The sequence below is a fragment of the Parus major genome, chromosome 1 (genome assembly GCF_001522545.3).
Source record: "Parus major isolate Abel chromosome 1, Parus_major1.1, whole genome shotgun sequence".
Taxonomy (NCBI): Eukaryota; Metazoa; Chordata; class Aves; order Passeriformes; family Paridae; genus Parus; species Parus major.
Window position 1 is genome coordinate 28,589,023 of NC_031768.1, and position 15,678 is coordinate 28,604,700.

General features: G+C 34.9%; 1 long non-coding RNA gene across 1 annotated transcript; it reads left to right on the plus strand.

Annotated features, from left to right (window-relative positions):
* Nucleotides 1-1,843: 1,843 nt before the first annotated feature.
* Nucleotides 1,844-4,050, plus strand: LOC117243923. Its single transcript, XR_004496015.1, has 3 exons — nucleotides 1,844-1,958; nucleotides 2,655-2,760; nucleotides 3,977-4,050. It is a non-coding gene; the product is annotated as an uncharacterized LOC117243923 (long non-coding RNA).
* Nucleotides 4,051-15,678: the final 11,628 nt, after the last annotated feature.

The following is a 15,678-nucleotide window of genomic DNA, read 5'->3' on the forward strand; positions in this document are numbered from 1 at the left end:
TGAAATATTTTAAGCAATTTAAAATATTTTAGGCATTTTCAAAATAAAAACAACTTCAATAATATGAGCAAAGTTAACAGGATTTCCTAGGTTTCAATGTTTTTATTGTACCACAGCAAACAATTCAAGGTAAATGAATGACCTAGATAACAAAATCAGTGCTAGTCATCATTAAAAGGAAAGAACAAAGGACTGCAAGCTAAAAGGGAAAGTGAGGGTGAAACAAAATAAAGAAAGAGAAAATTACTTTTGAAAAGAAAAAATAAATGCCATTAAAATGTGGTATTGTGTGGATTAGATGCATTCTATTTTTTCACAGTGTTTTATCTTTTTTATCTGGTTTATCAGTGCATGAGTCACTTTCCTCAAACCTTTGTTTTCAAATGTCCTTAACTTTATCTTGCTTTTGTCTTGAAATTGGACTGCTACTATTTCACATGACAAAGTTTCTGTTTATGTGATAGTCTATTACTTGGCTGTGGGCAATTTTTGTCCTTCTAATTTAAAAATATGATTTTCCTTCTAACCTTGCCATCCTGAGGCATTTGGTCTAGCTGTGTGGTTAAAGTTGTCATTCACCCTTGAATCAAAAGATCAGTGAGAAGACAAAGTACTTCCTGAACTGACTTTATGGGCCAAACAGAATAGATGACAGTAAGGAAAGCATCAGTCAAAGATAACATTTGTGTCTATGCCTGTCATAAGAAAATATCTTTATATAACTAGAAAAAAAAAAATAGGTCCTTTGCTAGAGTTGGCTGAATAATTCATTGTGAATAAATTATCCAGCAGATGTACTCCCCACACACTGCTTTTTGTTTGTTTGTGAATGGTTTGTGAACAGACCTTTTCTTCTGCTAATGTATTCCTTATTTGGAAATGTTCACCAGAGTCTTTGTGCAAATCAAAGATGCTTCCCGAAAGGTATTTTGTAGTAATGTTATCCCTCTGGGTCAGTCACATGGTTCACCTGGCTAAGTGTTGTATCAGTGATGTCCATAAGAATGTTAGAGTATAAGGAAATAACAAATTTCTCATTGAGATTCTTCTCTTAGTAAACCAGTGATTTTAAAACTTCCATGAGGGAGATTGCATCAAGGTTTCTCAGCATAAGTTTTTGTATATTCATTTGCCATGAATGTGCCAAGTTACTTTTTGGCTCACTGTGGCTAGGATTTTTCCTGTTTAATTCCACCACCAGTAATCAGCCATGCTTTTCCTGTTAAATTTGCTGCTCGGTCCATTTTTCTGTTTTGGACAGTCATACAGCTTCCGTGATGGTTACTGGCATGTAATTGTAGAAAAACAGTTACTGACTGTTGAGGTCACTCATCCTCATCTTTTTATCTCTTTCTGAAATTTTTCATATACCTCAGCCATCACCCTTTCGGTTTTCCTTAATTTAAATAGCTTGAATTTTTCATTCATTTTTCAGTTGTCCTCTTTGTAGATTTTTTTATCTTTCTTTCTTTATTCCCTGTTCTCTGTGTGATGTGGTTCAGCAAGAATGTTGACCAGAGCTGGGCAGAGTACTCCAGCTGAGCCTCTACAAAGTGGAGCAAAGCTCAAAGATTTGCTCATATTTTTTGCAAGCTACATTCCACTTACACATCTCAGTATGATGTTTGCCATCTTCAGAACAGCATGATATTTTTGGTCATGTTCAGACCGTAGTCTAGTTACTTCCTTGGATCTCTTTCCAAAAACTCCTGTCAAGCCAGCTGTTTCCTATCCTGTGTTTGTAAAGTTGATTATTCTTACCTGTTTCTAATACAGCACGCTTGTCTCTGTTGGATTCAGGCCAGTTTTCCAAGACCTTTCCTCTAATTTGCAGTGACCATACCTTCTACTCTACTCTGGTGAGACCCCACCTGGAGTACTGCATCCAGCTCTGGAACTCCCAGCATGAGAAGGATGTGGATCTGTTGGAGTGGGTCCAGAAGAGGGCCATAAAAATGGTCAGTGGGCTGAGCACCTCTCCTAGGAAGACAGGCTGAGGGAGCTGGGGTTGTTCAGCCTGGGGAAGAGAAAGTTTCAGGGCACTTCCTGGTACCTAAAGAGATCCTACAGGAAAGGTGGAGTGGAACTTTTTGCAAAGGCATGTAGTGACATGACAAAGGAGAATAGCTTTAAACTGAAAAGGGAAAGTGTAGATTAGACATTAGGAATAAATTCTTCCCAGAGCAGATGTGGAAGCTGCATCCCTGGAAGTGTTCAAGGCTGGGTTGGGTGGGGATTTGAACAACACAGTGTAGGTAAAACCCCCCAGCCCATGGCAAGAGGGCTGAAACGAAATTGTTTTTAAGATCCTTTCCAACACATACTGTTCTGTGATTCCATGATCCTACATTCTAGGTCTGAGTCCTATCTATTTCAAAGTCTCATTTCCCATGTAGATTTAAGAATCTGTTGTGGCTTTTTTGTTTCATTGTTTTCATTGGGGGCCTTTATTATTTTATTGGCTCTCTGTTCTGTCACACAATATATATTATATATATGTATTATATATACATACTAGTATTAGTAGTGAATATTGAAAGAGTCCATAATCTGGACAGACCCTTTATAGAAATCTTTAAATTCTCTGCTTGTGCCTCCTTTCCAAGCAAAAAAAGTCATAGCATATTTATTCTCCCCTTAAATCCATCCTCAAGTGAAAACTTTGGAAGGAAAAATGGATTTAGTATCATTTCATATGGAAGCAATGATCTTCAACTTCTGTGATGCATTTTCAGCTCTATGGGATCACTTTTCTGAGAGGTATGTTATAAAGAGCACTGTAGATATGCTTGTGTAATCCAGGTTCCTGTTTAATTCTTAATCCCTTTTTCCTAAAAACTCCTAACAAATATTAATATTTGTGTATCATACCATGCAATACTGATGTTTTTAGTGAACACATCACAATGACTCTTGGTCAATTATAATGTATTTGGATCATTTACATTTAACTGCTAAGTCACTGGATGCTGTTTGTTGTGCTATCTGCTGTTGTCCTTGAATCTCGTTGATTAGTCCAGATCCAAGCTGCAGCAAGAGACAGCTGCACAGCTCAGATAGCTTTCTCTGAGCTTAAACTGTAAAAATTGTGCTTCTAGTGCTGAAATTCTCAAGTAAAACCTCTCTCCAGGTATTCCTATCTCTTTCTCATATACTCAGTCACAAATTATTACAATGATACTACTACTTTTTAAAAATGAAAATTATAAAAAATAGTATTGTGTAGCAACAAAGATAATGGTCAAGTTAATTTCCTGATATAAGAAAAGATCCTACCAATATTTCTAAAAACAGGAAACTACCTCCAAGTTCAGTCAATCGCTTTAAGCAGGCTAAATGTGCATTTAGAATTAGATTTATTTATGTATTTATTTTACCTTTTGAAAAATTTTGCTTGGCTCTCCTCCTGAAGGTTTCAAGCTGAGTAGTGACTGCCATGTGTGGGAAACACAAATACATACTGTATACATAGTGTCCTATATGCAGCAGTCAGTTACTTTTGAAATCTTATGCTAACTAGTAATGGAATAAAATTAAAAAGGATTACAACAGTGGTGAAGGGAAACTCCACTGCTGTCCAAGTGCTGATCATAAGCTACTGCATTCTGGACAAACTGGGACATATTACTCAACTCCTAAAATTAGTGCAATGTTTACAAATATTTTGTTAAGTTATTATTGAGGTATATTTATGATAGGCAATTACTGCCTATTAAAGAAGTGCAAAAATTTGTTGAATTATGTAAAAATATTACCCCTCTAAATTAACTTTTCCAAACCAATGGAATATTTTCACATTTTTACATCTTCTCTCATTTTCTTTAGTAACCTTTGTAGTAAGTTTTCTATATTTAAAGAGTAACTGAAAATATATTTGATTCATTTATTCAAGCAAATTGTGGGCTTAAACTGCTGGCACAAATTTACAATGTTCTTGATAAAAGAAGTTCTAATACTATTTTTTATCTTTTTATAGGTGCCTTTTGCTTTCCCATGTCAAATTTTTATGAAGTATGTTTGATGAAATCAGTGACATTGGTTATATTCAAGGTAAATTAATGTTAGCTCACTAGTTTGCTTTATATTTTCCAAAATCCTTTTCTCTAAGTATTTTCTCCCCTGGGAAATACCATTAAATATGATATCCCAAAGGAATAAACAACACTAATGTGACTCTTTCAGTGCCTATTTTGGTAATTTCATCATGTTATTTCTTCAACAGAGAAATAGTTGTACTACTAGTCATAATACCATATTACCTGGCTGCTCCAAAACATATAATCTCCTATTCGTGAATATTTTTTTGGCCATGACCAACACAATGATTGGCAGAATAAGATGAAAGGATCATTTATCTTGATGTACTGCCTCTGCTGTCATCAGGCCCTTCACACTGGTATCTTCTTCTATATTTGTCAGCATAGATGTTGTATCTCATCTGGCTAATTCACTTCTAGTAGCTTTGATGAATATGTAAGACAAAATTAGTATATTCTGCATTGAATGGCAGTTTTTCAAATGGCCTATAAGTGTGATGCTCATCTGATTAAGCACAGTTGTTTAACTCTGGAACGAACTATCTACATCCTAATTAATAATCTTAGTCTGTCTTTATACTCAGTGGACAGTAATTCCTGGGACCTGGTATAATCAACCTAAAATTGTGAATATGAAAATCTCTAAGCAAATAACTTTTTGTGATCAGAAAAAACAGACTGTTTTTTAAGGAGAAAGATAGGGTGAACATCATAACATGGCATTGACTGACATGTACTGAAAAGCAATATGCTTTATGGGTACCTAAAGATGAAGTCTAAGTATGAAATTCAGACATGGTGTTAAAGCCAAACTCATGTCTGAATAAATTGCATCAGCGCACCTACACTGATTTACAAAAAAAAAAACAACAAAAAAACCCAAAAAACCCCCCAAAACCCCAAAAAAACCCCAAATAAGAGAGAGAAAACAAAGAGGAGTATGTTGCATTGGGGTTTAGCAACTTTTATTACTTTCTGGTAGCCTAGTTGAATTTTATGAAACAAATATAATGACTACACTCTGCTTTATCTGTGCACACCTTATTTGTAATGATTTTTGAATCAAGTGACTATATTTCATTAAATTCAATGAGTTTGTTCATGTCTATTAATTCACATGTGTCCCAAAACAATAAGTGATTTTAATTTAAATATGACTATAAAAATCAGAATTGTAATTGTTTTTAAAAGAAAGTCTCAGTGTAGAAGACTACATAGAGGATTATTGATCATTAGAGAAGTCTTGCATTCACAGTATTAATTCTTTTAATGCAGGTCTTTATTTTCTTATGCAAGCTGTTGTGCACCAGTTTGCTACTTCACTAGCAAAGACATTGGTTTAAATGCCCTCTGTTTCAGAACTGTTTTGCATTAACATTTTAAAGCATTCATTTCAAGACCTATTGATTATCACTGTACCAGGTAACACAGCCCTGGTGAACAGTTGGGAAGAATTTCTTCTTACAAGTGTAGTTTCCAAGAGGTCATAGTTTGTCTTTTAAGAATGGATACAGTCATTTAATTGCTTTTTCCAAAAGAAAGAAAGAAACAAACAAATGAAAATATGAGAGTTGTAGGGATCTTTGTATTCCAGTGACAGGTGACCATAAGTAATCTGTGTATGTGTTGCTCACATTGTGATCCTCCATTTGGGATGAATCTGGACCTGCCCTTGACTCACTGAGCTCTGTGGGGCCAATTTCCAAATGAGCTGCTACTGAGAAGCCATCAAAGGTAAACTAATTCTGAGACTGTTCCCCCATGTTGCACACTACTTACAATAGAATAATTCAAAATTTTTAATGTTGATTTATACTGAAATAAAAGAGCTCTATTAATTGCAAGTGGAAGTCAGTACAATGAAAGGATGCTTATGATTTTGAAAATATAAATGTACTATCACTTTTATTGTAGAAGCTCCAGAACCACTGGGTGCTACATAATAACTTACTTGTTGAAGTTTCAGTGTGAGGAACTAATAGATTTGATTTAGCCTGAGAACCTCAGAATGATTTAGCATTACCTTATCTGTCACTGGTAGCAAACACTATGTTTTATGTATTGAAGAGCTACTTTCAAAATACTTCTCAGTATATTATACATAAGAATCAAAATAATTTATAAAATTTTCAAAAGTTATTTTAGAATATAGGCATGCAGTATCTAAGAAATCTTGTTCAGGTAAATTAAAGAATTTGCCTTTGGAGACCAAATCAAGGATACTCCAGTTTAAGTTTGTTGTTCATCACTTCCTTGCTTTTCAACATCAAACAGTTATGTCAAAACATTTCACTGTGATTTTAAGGAAGAATCAGATCAAAAAGATGCTGCCATAACACAGTTCCCTCCATCTCTTTAGCAAATGTATTTATGACAGGGTTTTCTGGATTTCAGATCATCAAATTCCTTGGTAGACACTGAGTATTCACCGATGTAAAGTGAAGCAAACACTGGATACTGATGTGATCTATCATTCATCAGCATAGTATCTATGTACTAAAATCATGGCTTTATATGCGCTATTTGTCTTGCTCCTCATGGTTATAAAAGAGAAGAAACACAATTCTGAAGATAAAGGTTTCTAAGATCAGTGAATATACTCAGTGAAGAGTATAAAGTATTGAAAGAAAATTTTTTTCTGACATAGAAGTGACAAAAAAAGGGTGAGGTTTTGAGGGCATTAGCTTAATTCTGGAATAACACACTCTGAATAAGAAGCAATTAGATATGAAAACTTTTCTTAAGCTGTGTATTTGGAAAAAAAAGAAACAACATGATTATTCAAAAATTACATACAGACCTACAACTTTGAATATATTCATTGTAACAAACAAATTTTTGCAATTAACAATTAAGTGAAAAAAAATATATTATAATAGATAAAATTAATCTTGGTCTAAAATTTAAAAAGATTGTTTCATAAAAGTAAGGATTCTATAGGATGCTCCTTCAAACTGCAATGCTGGCACACCATGTAATCCAAATGGTAACATGTTTGTTTACTATTTCCTTTAGTAGAAAATCCCTAAATGCAAACAAATTTTTGACACTATCCAGTTCATGTAAATGCAAAATCTTCCTAAAGTGTCATCTTCCAAAATGCTCTGGTATTTAATCCACTCTGCCAGTTTAGTCATTTTTATGGAAATGCATCATAACTGGTTTTCACAGCATGCTTAAACTATATTTTACTTTGAGTCGTAAATATCATTGAGTAAGTATATTAAAAGGGATGCCTTGTACTTCATAATAGAGCAATCAAAAATGGAATAAATGGTGTGTCCAGCTAGGCATATTATTTCTTTGTTTTCTAATCCTTTTGTTGTGCTTCATTTTGTAAGTCCTCTGTACAGCTGAATAGAAAATGTTATCAATAAAGGCAAGCCATTAATCCACCCATGACAAAAATTAAGATATATTTGTCCTTTAAGGCTGACTGCCTCTGTTCTGTTCAACTATGGAGGTCAATAACCTGTAAGTGTTTAATGAATATTGCTATAATGTTACTTTCATCATTGAATTAGAGATGGCTTTGAAGAAGACATAATAGTTTAATCTGTTTTGTTTTATATTTATTAAACTTTCAAAATCTATGAGTTATATTTCTTCAGTTAGTATTTTGAAAGAGGATGAATATTTACATGAGATTTACATAAGGAAAAAACATTTAAAATTTATAATAAATAATAATCTGTCTGTTAATGAATACATTTCTAATTTTGTGAATCATAGCAAATCTGGAATAGATTTATTACGGTAGACTATTTCACAGTCCCGGGATTAAATTATTACCATGTAATTTTATATAAATATTTTATATATTCATTATTGCATGTTAGTTAGTCTTTATTGTCAGCAGATTAAGCAAATGGAAGGGTCAATTAAAATCACTAAGATTTCACTGTTAGCACAGTAAAAAAGTTTAGAATCAAGGTCCATTCAGAAAATGAACTTAAACCCAGATGTAGCTGATCTCTTCTTTCTCAATGGGAGCTCCTAAAGGCATAAAAACAAGATACTTTCATTTCTAGTAAATGTGCAGTGAACATGTCTGAGAACAGGTTTACCTCTAGCCATAACACTTTTCCAGTGATCTACAGAAACTACCCTCATTAACACTTTTCTAAACATACCAGACAACATATTGAAGAATGTTTCTGGCCCTCAGCCACTCAAATTTTATAAAGAGACCAAACACTGGTCTCTGAAACTGTCCTATATATATATTTACACTGTTATATATTTGGCAAGTTCCAGCAAGGAACTTTCTTCTGCGTCCAATGGTGTATGGATTTTGTTAAGTTACATAGTTGTAATGATGGCAATTCCTTATAGGAAGTATGATTACATGGCACTTTTCTACAGAAAGTCTAATATTCCAATTTTCCTTGCAAAGCAAACTGGAACCTAAATTTTTTAGAAACGCCAGTTGTACTATTTAACTCTTTTCATAAACCTTCCCATATGTTGAAAATGAATAATCCTTAAACAAGCCTTTAGATAACAAACTGCGCAATGAGGACATACAGAAATCTAAATTATATTTTAAAGCCTCCTCTACTGTCATAAGTTCATGTCCAAGACTGCTTAGATCAGGCAATATCGCAGTACAGGACAATGAACAGATTTATAATAGAAGATTTTTTTTCAATTCCATGTATTCCTAAAGTAAGTATGCACAGCCTTCAATTCCTTTGTGTTTCACAAAATCTTGACATTCTCCTTTGTTTTCTCTTTTCCTCTATTCTACAACAATATATCAGATACAGGTTAACCCAAGTCATGGAACCACACAGAAGTATGTATTGAAACTATGATTGTGTTAGGCAGCTCAGCAGTCCTCTTACTTTGCTTATATGACAATTTCATGGTTATGTTTGCATTTAATAGTTTCTTTTTCCCTGACTTAAAGTTAAGCACGTGATAATGTTATTCTACCATATGAGTCAAACTATCCTGAAATAAACATGTCTCATAAAAAACAGACATACACATTCTAATGTTATATTAAAAATATAAGTAAATAAGAAAATTAAATCACAGGGTAAAAAAAAAAATAAAACACCCAACACAATGGAAAAATGAGATTAAAATTATTCTTGTAGTGTTGAGAAAGAGGTTATATATACTGATATGTCATATCTGCTCTCCAAATGTTATTGCAATCACTTTCAAATGGGAGGGAATAGAAGGGACAAAAGGAGTGCCACATCTTAGATGCTGTTACCAATATTTCAACATTTCCATAAAAGTTCTCCTGTTGATCATTAGACATGCATAATTTGAATTTAAAAAATATAGACACATACGTTTTTAAAAATGTTGTCAAACTATGAATAAAATTAATGTGAAGTTAAAATTTTTATGCATGTGTGTGAAAGGACAATAATTGCAATCCAGTTTCTCAGCACAGTGGCAGGTCACCAATCTACTCTTCTTGCAGAGCTTTTAGAAATTGCTGTTTTATTTAGCAAAATGTTTCTAGCTGTTATGGTTGCAAAGAAAATATTTGTGATGTGAAAAGGGTATTAAATGGAGCAGTGTCCTATTTCCAGACATAATGCCAAGTGAGATCCATTCATCAAAGGAGGCTATTAACCTTTATACCTAGATCCTCACTTGTCAATATCTTTAACTTTCATTCCGATGATCATTTTATCAGAAAATCTGATTCTTTAAGTCCCTCATTCCAGACTGCCACTCACATCTGCCAAAATATCTAGCTTTCTTGATGGCCTTCTTAATGTAATATGTTGTAAACATGATGATCTTAAATATATGAATCTGTGGAACAGTATAATTTAAACTGAAGAAAATAACAAGATAAATAACAGTGCTTCTATTTTTACTTGATACAGATATTACTATTTATATTGCTACAAGCACTTTCTATATGATTAGTCAAAATCTTCTGCTCTTCAGTTAATGCATTCTGCCACAGAAGTTCTAGTTTGTCATTTTATGTCATACAACTCAAAATCTACATCTTAAAAATAGATCTATGTTTTATTTCTAAACAGGCAACTATATCTAAACATGCTACTGTGTGAAAATATTGCTATTCTTCCTTTATGTGTCTAGTCAGATCTTTTACTGTCATATTTTTCTTCAGTGCCTGAACTTGTTTCCTCTTTAGGTACAAGTTTCTCAATAATTCCGATGTCCTTTCCAAGACACTTTTTTCAATCCTACAACTCCTTAACCTTTCTCAATTCAGAGGATTGAATTCTACTTGCCATTACTTAAGAAAAGTGATTTAGTTCCGGAGTCAGACGTCTAAATGCGGATGTCTAGAGGTAGACATGTTTCCTAGTTCAGTCCCTGGAGAGGTGCATTTCAATTTGATTGATCATACATTTATTTCTAAAGCCATTTAAATACCCTATGGTAACCAAAGTATTTACATGGTAGGAATAATTACAGACCTAGGTATATAATACAATGATTTGGAAGCTGAGATTCTTCTGGTGCTCAGTTCTAGGCCCTTACTACACAAAATACTCTCTGAAGGAAGTCCAGAGAAGAAGGGCAAGAGCTGGGGAAGGGTCTGGAGCACAATGTCATGAGGAGCAGCTGGGGGAGCTGGGGTTTCTTGGCCTGGAGAAAAGGAGGCAGGGGGAGGACTGTATTCTCTCTACAATTGCCTGAAAGGAGGATGTAGCCAGGTGGGGGTTGCTCTCTTGTCCCAGGCAACCAGCACAGGATGAGAGGACACAGCCTCAGGCTGTGCCAGGGGAGCTCCAGGTGAGACATTCTGGGGAATTTCTTCACAGAAAGGATTGTCAAGTCCTGGAACTGTCTGCCTAGTGAAGTGGTCGAATCACTATCCCTCAAGGTATTTGAAACACTGGTGGATGTGGCTCTTGTGGACATAGTTTAGTGGAGAACTTTGCAGCTCTGGGTTAATAGTAGGGCTCAATGATATTTTCCAACCTTAAAAAAATCTATGATTCTATGCCAGAAAGGATTTACGAGAGTATCTCAAATACCACTCACATCTAGATGACTGAGATTGGTTACTGTTTGACTTAAGCACTGGAGTCATAAAGCAGTTCAACTGAATGAAATCAGATATCCAGTATGAGGAGATAAAAGCTCTTTACATCCTGCTGGCTGTATTGACCAGCTCTCCACAGATGACAGTGGTTGCTTAAGATTCCTGGGGCACATAATGACGACTGTGAATAGACACAGGTAAAATGAATCTTACCTGTGCTCTTTGTTTCTTTTTTCTCCTGATATTTTTTTCATAACCTTTTCCACCCCTGGCAAACAATATTTTAATTTTATTTTCCCTCACATTCATTTATCACAAAACTAAACACTGATTTTGTTTTCTCTTCATCTGTTTCCATTTCCTCCCAGTTTTCTGTTTATATCCTTCCCAAACAAATTACCATAGTTGTGATCCTTTTGCTCAATGTTTTCAGTGTAGATATGAAATCTAGAGGTCCATCTTTGCCTTGCTTTATAGTCAGTTGTAGGAAGGCAGGTATTTTTAGAAAGGGATACATGGATTTGCTTTAAGTGGTAACTCTAAGATGATAATAATTATGACTCCAAGTGCCTATTTTATTCCACTGAAAATTTCTATTTAGGCAAACTGTGAATATAACATGAGAGTGCAAGCTGAATAAGTTCTGGAAAGTTAAGGATTTTCCATGTTTTATTAATATTATTTATTGCTTAAACCACAGAAATATGTCTATTTCTAATTTAATGCAAGTTATCTAATAACATATCCACTCATATTTTACTTTTATACATGCAGCCACCATTCTTGACTTACTAACCTTGTGTATTTTAAAACATTTAATAATAAAAATAAAGAAGGACCCCTTGCATGCAGTTTATGTGTATTTATCTGCTTGTGTTGGCATAGTGAAAAATAGAAGAGCCCAGGGAAAGCTCACTCATCCTTTGCAAACTTGCCACTTAGCTGCCAATATTTGATCTCCAATCTTACATCTTGTTTATTTTGTTTGTAGTGAATTATCGTTATGGCATTGTGCCTTTTGAACAGACTTCATTGATATAAAAATGTGCTCTGATCTGGCCAAGTGAAAAATATGTAATGTCTTCTAGCAATGTTTCCAGTGAGAGTCCTTTTAGGAACCCTTTTATAAATAGTTAGATGGACAAACTCCAAATCAAAGAATATTCAGCAGTGTAGCCATTATCAGTCCAAAATATCTTGCAAGTTAATAAGAATGAAAACCAATTCTTGATCAGCTATTGATTGTGATACAAGCAACTAGTGTACAAGTCTGTGCTTGTAATTTCCTTACTGGATTACAAATGGGCACACACATTTTGTGGCAAGTCCCAGCTAATGGGACAGTGTAAAAACAAAGTTAACAGTGTAGAAAACATAAAAACTCATAAAACTTGTGTGAAGAAAGAACAAAAGAAATTATAATACATTAAACTGACATTTTTCTATACAATTAGAAAGACATCAATAATTCTACTTTGTCTCTATGTAATGTATAATTGAGAATTCAAGAGGCAGTTTAGAAAAAAAATAACTCAAATCCATTTTAGTTTGTTTGAATGTGGATTGTGAGTTTTAGTGCTGGGTTGCTCTATTTCCACAATACACAGTAAGTCAATGTCAAGGAATATATTAATTTAGTTTTCAAAGGAACATACTAATTTAGTTTTAAATTCAATGTAATAATTCAATATTCTTTCAGGTTCTAATATTTCAAGAAGACTTTTCCAGAGTTTTGAGTTTGACACAAATTGAGTACAATTGAGGCTGATCATGACATGCAAATACAACCAGTGAACTCTAGTGTTGCATAATCTGGAAGCATCCCCCAAGATAAGGGAAGGAAATGTCTCTTTCTTACTTTTCCTCTTAGTTACCTCATGATCCAGATTTTCTCATTTCCTTGGTGATTCATAATGGTGTGCAGTAGTTATGGCAGGTGGTGAAAGGACCATTGCTCCAGTCTCAAAAAAGGATGATGATACTGTCCTTACCATATGAAAGGGGTCAATTCAGTTCAATCCTGAGTACTTTGAAGTAGCATGCATTTAATTGTCAGGCTTGGCTACAGATAGCATACAGTAATGATTATAGAGAAAAATAAATTTATATTAAAAAAAACCCAAAAACAAACCAAAAAAATCCCCAACCAAAAATAAACACAAGAAACAAAAGATCCTCACTCTTAAAAGAACCCCACATTTATTTAGAATTAACTTTGTTTGCACCTCTGTGTAATTTGTGATTAGACATCACGGATTTACAGATAAATTATGTATTTATAGGTAGCAGGAAGGTCTGATTCTAGTAGCTTAACATAAAATAAATTGCATTTATTTAAATTCCTGCTCTAGAGTTTTGAACAATATCAGACTGTCAGCAATTACTTAGACACTGTAGGGGGATCAAATAATTTCATATTTACTACCTGTGAGTCGGGGGGGTGTGTATGTGTATTTTTTGAACCATCTGGCACCAGCTGAGCACAGGATGACCATTTCAGCCAGGCTGTAGAAAGGCTGAGCCAGGTATATGAACCCCTGGGGGTCCAACATCTTAATTAATGACCAGGGTGATGGGCCACAGTGCACCCTCAGCAAATTTGCTGCTGATATGAAACTGAGAGGAGTGCTTCATATACCAGATGGCTGTGCTGCCATTCAGAAGGACCTCAAAAGGCTGCAGAAATGAGCTGACAGGAACATGCTGAAGTTCAGCAAAGGAAAATGACCAGTCTCACTACTGGGGAGGAATAACCCCAGGCATCAGTACATGCTGGGGGCTCACTGTCTGGAAAGCAGCTCTGCAGAAACAAAAAGCCCAGCAGTCTGGGCCCTCATGGCAAAGAAGACCAGCTCCCTCATGGGCTGGAGAAGTAGCACCTGAAGGTTGAAAGAAGAGACCCTGTCCCTCTTCTGAGCCCTGGCAAGGCACATGTTGATTGCTGGGTCAGGGTCTGGGCTTTGCAGTACAGGAGAGGCACGGACATGCCATAGCCTGTCCAGAAAAGTGCTGTGAAAATAATTAAGGGACTGGAGAATCTCTCCCTCAGAGCTGGGACTGTTCAGCCTGGAGAAGAGATGGTTTAGAGGGATCTTAAACATGTATATAAATACCTGAAGGAGGAGTAAAGACAATGGAGGCAGCATTTTCTCAGTGGTGCTCAGTAACAAGACAAGGGGTGAAGTTTTCACAAACTGAAAATCAGGAAATTCCACCTAAACATAAGGAAAAGCTTTTTTTTTACTATGAGAGTGATCAAAGACCAAAATAGATGCCTCAACAAAGTTGCAGTCTTCATCCTTGCAGATATTCTAAACTAAACTGAGCATAGCCCTGAGAAACCTGCTATAGCCTGAGCAGGGATCTTGGACTAGACAATCTCCAGAGGTGCCTCCCAAACTCAGCATTTTTTTTTTGTTTTTGTTAATGATACTGATTGTAAATTTTAATTATGAAATTGATATATCTCATTATTATTGTCCTAACCAAAAAAAGAAAGAAATACAAATGCAACATACATTGTATTTCTTTATCTGAAATAAAACAGGGGTTTTCTTCTGAAATTTTGATGTGAAAATTTTGATGTGAAAATTTCCAGTCAGTGCAGAGGAGATTTTGTCTGGGAGATTTCTTAAATAATGACTGTAACAGAAATCATTGTAATGAGTCTGGTTGGGATAGATTTTTTTTTTCTTCACAGTAACCTATTACAGTGCTGAGTTTGGAGGGGGGGTCTGGGGGTTGTGATAAAACAATGGTGATATCACTTCAGTGTTCTTGTTTCACTAATTAAGATGTCTTTATCTCAATCCACAAGTTTTTCTTGGTTTTGCCTTTCAATTTCCACCCCCACCCTACCAGAGGAAAGTGAAAGATCAACTGTGTGGGGACTTATCTGCCAGCTGGGTCAACCCACCACCACAATAATTTAGACTATTTAGATCAAATAGGGATATGAGCTCACATAGTAATCAAACAACAATTGAGGCTAAAAACAACTACTGTAAACACATTAGTATTGGAAATTCTGTTATGTTAAGCAAAGACAGAAATACCATAGAGATTTCATGACACATGGAGTTGTATTTTGTATCTGCTAGAGCAAGATTAGTGATATAAATTACTCTCAGTCATCAAGATTATTTAGATATCATTGACAAAATTGCAGCAGCTCCAGACTTGTGCTGTTTGAATATCTTATGATAGCATTCTATTTTCTTGACTGTACACAGCCTAAAAGTGACAGTTTTGCAATATTGCTTTTTATTTCACTTTACTTTTGCATATGAGAGACCACAGAGACATGAGCAAAAGGACAGTGAACAAGGCTTGAGGAAAATTGCAGGAGACAATCTTACTTCTGCTGTCATCTGAGTTTCACTGGTAATGCCTGACACTCATGGGGGGAACAAATTCATTAAATTTAAAACTAAAATTACAAAGCTTACAATAGTATTTAACACAAGCAGGCTCCTTTTAAAGTAGGACTGATTTTGGTTTTTTTGGTTCTTCAAGAAGCTCACACTTCTTGTATCCCCCTAAATCACTTTTTCCCTAAATCAATGTGCATCTCCAGTATCTGATCATTTGTTGTTCTTCATCTCATGCTTAAAGTTGAAGGACTGAGTTGCACTTTTCAGTTAT